Below are 8,836 nucleotides of genomic sequence, written 5' to 3' on the forward strand. Positions count from 1 at the left end.
ACATATTTTTACTCGACAAGAAGAGAAATATATGTTTATATTGTTTAAACAGGCCGGCCTCCTTGGAATAAACATCCAGAGCAGAAAGAAGGTGAGATTTATTCCTGCTGTTTGACTGAAACTAATTCAACCCTGGACTATGATTCAACACTTTCAGTGTTTTCTGAACCGTTAAATAACACAAAGTGTTGAATCATCCAAGAACCTGTACTCGGATTGTTTTGAAAGTACAGTTCATATGTCCTCTAAATGGTACAATTCAAAAAGTGGTTCACGTGTACTTGAAATATATTCCAAATGTAACTGCATAGCAAAACCAGTCCAAGAATTTAAAACGATAGAAGAATGATCCCAAATGACCCTGCCTAGCCCACTGGTGGTGGTTAAGCAGTTTGGTTGTACAGAAATTCTCATTATTAAAAGGCTCATTTGAATGCTTTATTCTGAATAGCCAGTACCGTCATTCCAAGGGTTGCCACTGCTCAAAACTAATAACACCCTGTAACCCGGATGCTGCAAATCATTTTGAGAGGAACAGTTTAACATTACACAAAAAGTCATTATAAATATGTCCTTTAATAGGATATGATAATATATATTACATCATATATACTTAATTACATCATATAATTAAACCAATATGCTTGTTCATGATGTTTGCACGTCGATTCTTACTTTCAAACAAAAACTGAATGTCTTTTCCTCGCGGAAGATCTGCATTCGGTAAAAATGGGCTACTAAAATATTTCAAATTCACATTTTAAGTCCTGTTTTCTCTCATGTGGCAATTAGCCGTGTAATAAGCGGGATAATGTACAAGCACCCGGCTGATATCGCGAAACAAACCCCTTCAGTGTGATAGAAGACCCTCCACGTGGCGTCTGCTTCTGATCACACTGTGGTAGCTTATTTCTGTGATAACAACCGGCTGCCTGTACAACGTTTCTTGATGTCAACTGTTGTACTCACACACACACACACAAATATTTAAAATATGAATTACTTCTATGATCTTTTCTGTTTTCTTTTACAAATCACAGTAAATCCACAAGATGAGTCAGAGCTTCCAATGATTCCGGTCTCATCCAGCAGAATGGATGATCAGACAGGTTAGCCATTACCACAGTCCATCATCTTGGCTGGAATACACTACAAGACTTTTAAATCTCAACTGATTTTTAAAAACAAGACATCATACACTTGGAGACTTTTTGAAAGTTTCAGATAGAAACAGACTAACTAAACAAATTTGCTGACTGGCTCAGACTTTCTGAAAAAAGTCCAGACTGAAAATCCTGGAAAAATCTGTGAAAAAGTCTTGTAGTGTGATTTAGCCATTAAAATAGTTAATCTCTGTAACTGTCTCTACTTCCACGATTCTGATTGGTTGAGAAATAGATTAATTTAGAAAATCTCCACACACGTGTGTATAACTCGTTATATAGAGTCACTGAATTATTTTTGGTGGTTGACCAGATATTGTTTAAACAGACTGTCCTCCTGTGAATAGTCTTTCAGAGCTGAAAGAAGATAAGATTTATTTTAGTGCTAATCACGATTAGTTTGTGTTTACATAATATACTGTATGTGCTGTGCATATTAATTTTGTTTTTATCAACATATAAGAAAGTACATATACACATGTATGTATATTTAAGAAATGTTTATATTTACCAATAATTCAAATTATATATAAATGTTTATATATTTTTATATTTCTTCTTAAATATAGGCACATATATTTGTGTTTATAAACACTAAATTAATAAGCGCAGTACACATGTTTCGTGTAAACACTAAACACTTTTATTTCAGATGCGGTTAATCACATTTATATTCAAGCAGATTAAAATACATTTAAAAACATTCCTGGTCTGAATCTTAAGAAAAACAAATGGCATTAACATATTTTGAAATATTCATTTTATTTAAGACTACCTCAAGCAAGGTCTTTTTAACTTGAACTTTTATGTATTGAACTTTTGTTACATTTACATTCACATTTATGCATTTGGCAGACACTTTGCGACATACATTGCATTATCCTATTCATTTGTTTCTAAGTATGTGCAATCCCTTGGGATCGAACCCATAACCTTGCGTTGTTAACGCAATGCCCCTACCAGTTAGCTACAGGAAAGCTTGAGTATTGACCATTTTTGAGTTTCAGCTTTCAAAGCTTCCATTGAATGTATGAGCAGACAGGAATCAGCACATTTCTGTTGCATTTTGGCCTGATAAATTGTCTAACCGGACGATCAGAATTAGAACGACGAATACCAACTCAAAGTTATGATTTTCTGGAGAAACCAAATAATTTGCTTCTTGATAACTGCTCACTGTGACCGTAATTAGAGTTAAACAAACGTGTTTGAGATATCTCTACTGAACTGAGATGAGATGAAGCTGCTGCTGTGAGTTTCTACAGTTTTTAGCTTATTTTATGACAACGTCTGTGCAGCTGTAGTCTTAAAATAGTAGTTAATCCGAAAAATAAGATTCTGTCATCACTCACGCTTATATATTTCAAATCACGTGTGAACTCTAACACAGGAGGAGACGTCTTGCAAATGCGTTTTTTTGCCATATAGTGAAAGTGTATCTGAAGCCATACAAGAGTGTTTGGGGAACATTGGCATCTTTCCTTGTTTTAAGGATGTTTAGATATTTTATCTTGACAAGAATTAAGACAAATATATGCTTATGTTGTTAAAACAGGCCGGACTCTTTCGAGAAAAATTCCTTTCGGAGAGGTAAGATTTATTCTTACTGTTAGACTGAACTTAATCAGCCCAGTTTCATTTACTTGACGTTGTTCTTTTACTAGCCTGTTACTGTATGTCTCATCAACCTACTGTATCTGTGACCACCGGCGGCGCCAGGGGGGGTCTTGGGGGGTCTCAAGACCCGCCCAAAAAACGCCTTGACCCCCCATTTGACCCCCCACCGCCTCCGTGATTAAAAAATATTTAATATATATTAAAATATATATATCCGGGATAAAGATTTAACAATGGCCCTCTTCAAACTACGCAGAACAATAATAATTCATAATTTATTCGACATATAAAAAAATATAAACATAAGAATCACTGCGACGCCCCATGAACGTTGCTGCCGCTGCGCCTTACGTCATTGCGTTCATGGCGCTGCCGCGAGCCCGCAAGTGCTGCAACGCACTTTATATCTTTAAGCTAAAAATGGATCGCTTCGTCATACCTAAAAACAAATTGACAGCAGACGGAAATAGGACTGAAAATATACCCGTTGCAGTGGAGGGCGAGCCCTGCTTGATCGTAGAATTAGAAATAGAGGACACCGAGGAATTAGAGCAGTGGTTCTCAACTCTGGCCCGCGAGATCCATTTTCCTGCCGAGTTTAGCCCGAACTCTGATATAAAACACCTGAACAAGCTAATCAGCGTCTTTAGGAATAGACGCGTTCAACTTAATGCAGCGCTGCGTAAATCTATCAGCGTATGACATTTAAGTACCGCGAGAGCAATTCAAGTGCAGATTGTTCTGTACGGATTTGTATCGCTCTCGCGGTACTTTAATGCGATATGCCAAACAATCTGTGCAGCCCTACATTAAGTGGCTAAACTCTGCAGGAAAATGAGTTAAGAACCACTGAATTAGAGGATGAGGAGGTGGGACCGGAGCAACTCGCATATGGAAGCTTATGTGTTGCAAAATTCTATTTGCAATGTAATATGCAAAATGGCAATGCAGTATGTAAATTGACGATGCAATTGTGTATCTAAATATACATTTCAAATAACGTATGTGCAACATTAAGTGCAAAATGAAAATAAAAATTCAATTATATCAATTACATTTGGGAGTTCCTATAGGGGTTTTATGATTACAAATGTAATTGATATAATTGAATTTTTATTTTCATTTTGCATTTAATGTTGCACATACGTTATTTGAAATGGAATGGATTTAACCGGGGATTTAAGCCATGGCCCAGACGAGAAACCAAGACAGCCTAAATTAAAATCATAACCGTGTCGTTCTTTTGGATCGCAGGGGCAGCTAGCATCCAAGGGTTTTAGTTACTCGTGGTTCAAACAGTACCAGTGTCTTGAATATTCTGTCAAAAGACGCAGCTTTTTGTTTTGCCTGTCGTCATTTTTTTCACAGTGTGCATGGATCTGGTTTTATTTGTTTAGTAGCAGTAATATGCAGTTATTAGCCATGTCCACTGTATTTTTGGGGGGTTTTCATGAGACCCCCCTTGAAATGACCAGGACCCCCCATTGCCCCCCCAATCAAAAGTGTCTGGAGCCGCCACTGTCTGTGACAGTGATATGAAGTCTCTGTCTGTGATCTCTGTCAACATTCCAAACGTATTTATAAAATTATTGTACATAATCCTTGTTTTAGCTGCACCTCCATTGTTCACCTGCCCACTCGCCACATTTTAATGTCGGCAGTTATGTTTCTGAAAATGAGGGAGATTCTTTCACTCAACACTGGAGATGTTTTCATAAAGAGGCCTGATATGATCCAGTGGATGTTTGGAGACAAGCGTATAGACTCTGGACGTTACACACTGTAGATCGGCTCTGAAATGAGTCACTGTCAGTTCGATGTCACTGTCAGAGTATTGGTTAAAGATACCATTTAATTGAATCGTGTGTAAGGTTGTCTAGATATTTTTACTTGACAAGAAGTCAAATAAATGTTTCAATTCTTAAAACAGGTCGGCTTGGGGAAAAACGTCCAGAGCAAAAAACTGGTAAGATTTATTACTGCTGCTGGAACCTAATGCAAGACACAGACACACAAACATGCACACACGCATTCATATAAAATGTTAATGGGCCATTATTGATTCTTTCTTAGACTTTGTTATTTATTCATACATTATGCAGGCCTAAGTGCTCAACACGAACACATGAAAAACGTTTTTTTTTATGTATTTCCAAAACAAAATATAAATGGACACAGAGGCAGCATTTCCTCCCTTTGACCACGAGATGGCGATATTGTGCACCGTTTTGTAAAGCTTCGTGTAAAGAATCATATAACAACACACTTGATGTGAAAGTCTCAGTGCTTCACAAAGCTTCATTTCACCATCATTAATTTTAACTCACTACTGTGATCATGTTTTCTTTCAGAATCCACAGAAAATACACCAGAAGAGTCAAAGCTGCTAGACTCACCCATCAGAGAGGAGCAGACAGGTTAGACCACATTTCTGTTGCATTTAAAAAAGTCTTCAACTGAAAAACAAAATTCTTTCATGTCTTACAAACCACATATGAATGTCTTCTTTATTTAAATAATTTATCTTCTCTCAAATCTGTGCTCTAAAGCAATTTATTAACAGTGTTTACTTTAGCCTTTTATGTCCCATGAACCAAACTAAAAACTATAGTCTTATCTTTCACAATTATGCTTCTCAAGTTAATTTATTTTGTTATATCACTCGCTTGTTTTAATGTCAGTATTTCTGTTTCTGACAGAGAATCAGTGAATCAGTGAATGAGGGAGAATCTTTAACTCTCAGCACTGGAGATGCTTTCACACAGAGTCCCGATATGATCAAGTGGATGTTTAAAAACATTTGTATTGCTGAATTCACTGGAAATACACCTGCTGATGCTGAAGATGTTGTTAAAGATGACAGATTCACAGACAGACTGGAGCTCGACTGTAAGACTGCATCTCTCACCATCACACACACGAGAACAACAGACTCTGGAAATTACACACTGAAGATCAGAACAGGGGGATCAGAAAGGGAATTCATTTCCACTGTCAGAGGTGAGTATCTCAATTCCATAGGAAGAAAACTCTCTTTATTGGTTAAAAACGCTCTTTAACAATAATTGCAACTTTAACAGTAACTTGATAAAAGCCACTGATGCATTCTACCTGCATTATCACTATATGAACATAACAGTTTATTGGACAGCTTATTGGACATTTCTCGTACCCCTAAAAAGTCGTTATATATTTTACAGCTATGCTTCTCGTTTTAAGGATGTTTAGATCTTTTTTATTTAACAAGACAAAGATGAAAGAAATTGTTTCTTAGAAGACTAGAAATATAATATACATTTACAATACAAATCCCTTGCATGTGTTGTTTCAGTATGTATGAAACAGGGAAATTCGATTGGTTAATAAATTATCACAGGATTTTAACTTTTTGGAGAACTATTCCTTTAAACAAAGTTTCATTTTTTCTTAAAATATGTCGTTTTTTCACTGTTTCTAGTGCTTTCTAAAAAAAACAAAGGGAATGATTCAGAGGCGTCACACACATCTTTAAATGAATCAGATCCTTTGTTGCGTGGTGCTGCAGAAGATCAGAAAGAGATGAGTCTACAAGAATATCCTTTATATGTACACCACTGATCTTTTTTATTGAATGAGAAGAATATCCAATGTTTCAAAAAACAATTTGTTTTAAATTCATTTTATACCGAATGTGAAGGGAAGTTAGTGAATCTGAGATTCTGTGTTCATATGGACTCTGTAGTTAAGTCTCACACTAACAGACTTTGATCATAACGTTTGGTCCACATAACAGCTTCATCCAAGAACCGCCCATTCACTGAATGTAAACTTCCCACCAGCGTTTGCTTATTTATACAACATCGGCTATATGTAAGTGATAGACCATCATTAAGCAATGTGTTCTCCATGAGTGCTTGTATAGAAACTGAGAATTGCCACGTAACGTGTGTAGACCTTGTTATCAGAAGTACTGTCCACAAAGCACAATCATTTTGCATGATCTAGACTCTTCAGAGGGTCCATTAGCCCCCTTCATGTACGAACAGAAAAAAAATTCCAGACAGGAAATTTTCTCACTTTATTTATTTGTTAATCTTGTGTTATTTGCAGCTGTGATGTGCTGTTCTGTCTTCTTACTGTCTGATCTTTTCTGCCCTCTAGTGGACAAACAATTTTCCAGGTTTTCATTCTTAGTATTACCTAGAGCTGTTGTAACAATAAAGGTGTGTAGTTCTGCATTAAAGTAAAGTTTTAACTCATGTTACCAAATATTGTGTTTTGCAAGATTAAATAAATGTCGTATTGTGTCTGTATTTTGTTAATGAAATTATGAGGTCAAGTATTATAAGAGAACAATCAGAATCTGAATTTATGAGTTTTAATAATTTTATTTATAGATTTCCTTAGTTGAGATGACAAGATTATCATGATGCCATGATTTTAATAAAATCATCATCAGTGTTTCTCATAATTCTCATTGCCAGTAAAAGTGAAACTTGTTTCAATGAATTCATTAACATATCTTGATAGTACAAGATCATTTCTGGGTGCAAAAATAATGTTAAATCAGGATCAGCATTTAGATCCTTGCAGAAAGGGTTTGAGTTAAAACTTAAGAGGTCTGGCTGGTATATATCCACTGATCTGAAATCAACAAAACAAAACACGAGGAAACATTAAGAGAAATGCAGATCAGTGTCACAAGTTATACATAACACATTTGCAACGTAAATGTGTTTACGTTTACGGTTGAAAATGGTGAACCAGTAATGTTAGTGCGCCAATAAACAGCCTGAGCACAGCCAAATTACTAATAAGCTCAAAAGTACAGGACAGTAAGAAAAAAGACATAAGACTTTCAAATCCAGTAGCAGAAAGTCTAATGTCGCATAACAAAAGTCCTTCAGCTATTGATTTGTGTCCGATCTCTCTCTCTCTCTCTTTTCCCCTTTGTTTTAATTGCTGGTTCTGCCATGATGATGGTTTGGAGACTTGCGTTGAACTAGATTGTTTCGACTTATTGTTAGGTGTTGGCTAACTTCTCCCAGGCTACAAAAGTGACGTTTTATGTTAAAGATGTGCAAGTTCACTTACTTTGGAAAAACACATAAAAAGGGTTTAGACACTTAAAGACAGATTTCACATTTGCATTTAAAGGGACATTTCACCAAAATTGAACATTCTGTCTTAATGTAATCACCTTCGAGTTGTTCCAAATCTGTATACATTTCCTTATTTTGATGAATACAGAAATATATATTTGGAATAATGCTTATAACCAAATGGATTTTGCTCCCCTCCTTGACTCCCATGGTAGGAAACATTACATTATCCTTTTTTTTATTCTGTTGAATACAAAGAAGACATTTTGAAAATGTCGCATAGCAAAACAGTTCTGGGGCACTTTTGACTACATTTGTATTTTTTCAATCAAGTCTATGGGGAGGACAAAATATGTTAGGTTATGAGCATTCTTCAAAATATCTTTCCCTGTGTTCATCACAAAAAGGAAATTTATACAGATTTGGAACCACTTGGATGTGAGTAAATTTTAAATTTTGGGTGAAGTGTCCCTTTATGCCACCAAATATATATGGTGACCAGTGTTGGGTAAGTTACTCTGAAAAAGTAATTAATTACTAGTTACTCATTACATATTCAATAGTGTAATTAGATTACTGTCCAAATTACTCTGTCCAAAAAGTATTTAATTACTCATTACTAATTACTTTCTATATCCTACATCAGGGCTCCTCAAATCTTACCCTGGAGGGACGGAGCACTGCAGAGTTTTGCTCCAGCCCTGATCAAACACACCTGAGCAAGCTAATCAAGCTGTTCAGTATCGCTAGAAAATCACAGGTGTGCAAGTTTGATCAGGGTTGGATCTAAACTTTTTGTGCTCCGGCCCTCCAGGGTAAGATTTGAATAGCCCTGTCCTACATCGACCTTGATTAGTTAAGTGATTCAAGGATAGACATGAAACGGCTTATTTAATTCATTCAAATAAATAATATTATTAACTGACCAAAGTATTACAAATGTGAGAATTATACATTAAAGCACAGATTTTAAAG

The sequence above is a fragment of the Triplophysa dalaica genome, chromosome 10, assembly GCF_015846415.1.
Source record: "Triplophysa dalaica isolate WHDGS20190420 chromosome 10, ASM1584641v1, whole genome shotgun sequence".
Classification (NCBI taxonomy): Eukaryota; Metazoa; Chordata; class Actinopteri; order Cypriniformes; family Nemacheilidae; genus Triplophysa; species Triplophysa dalaica.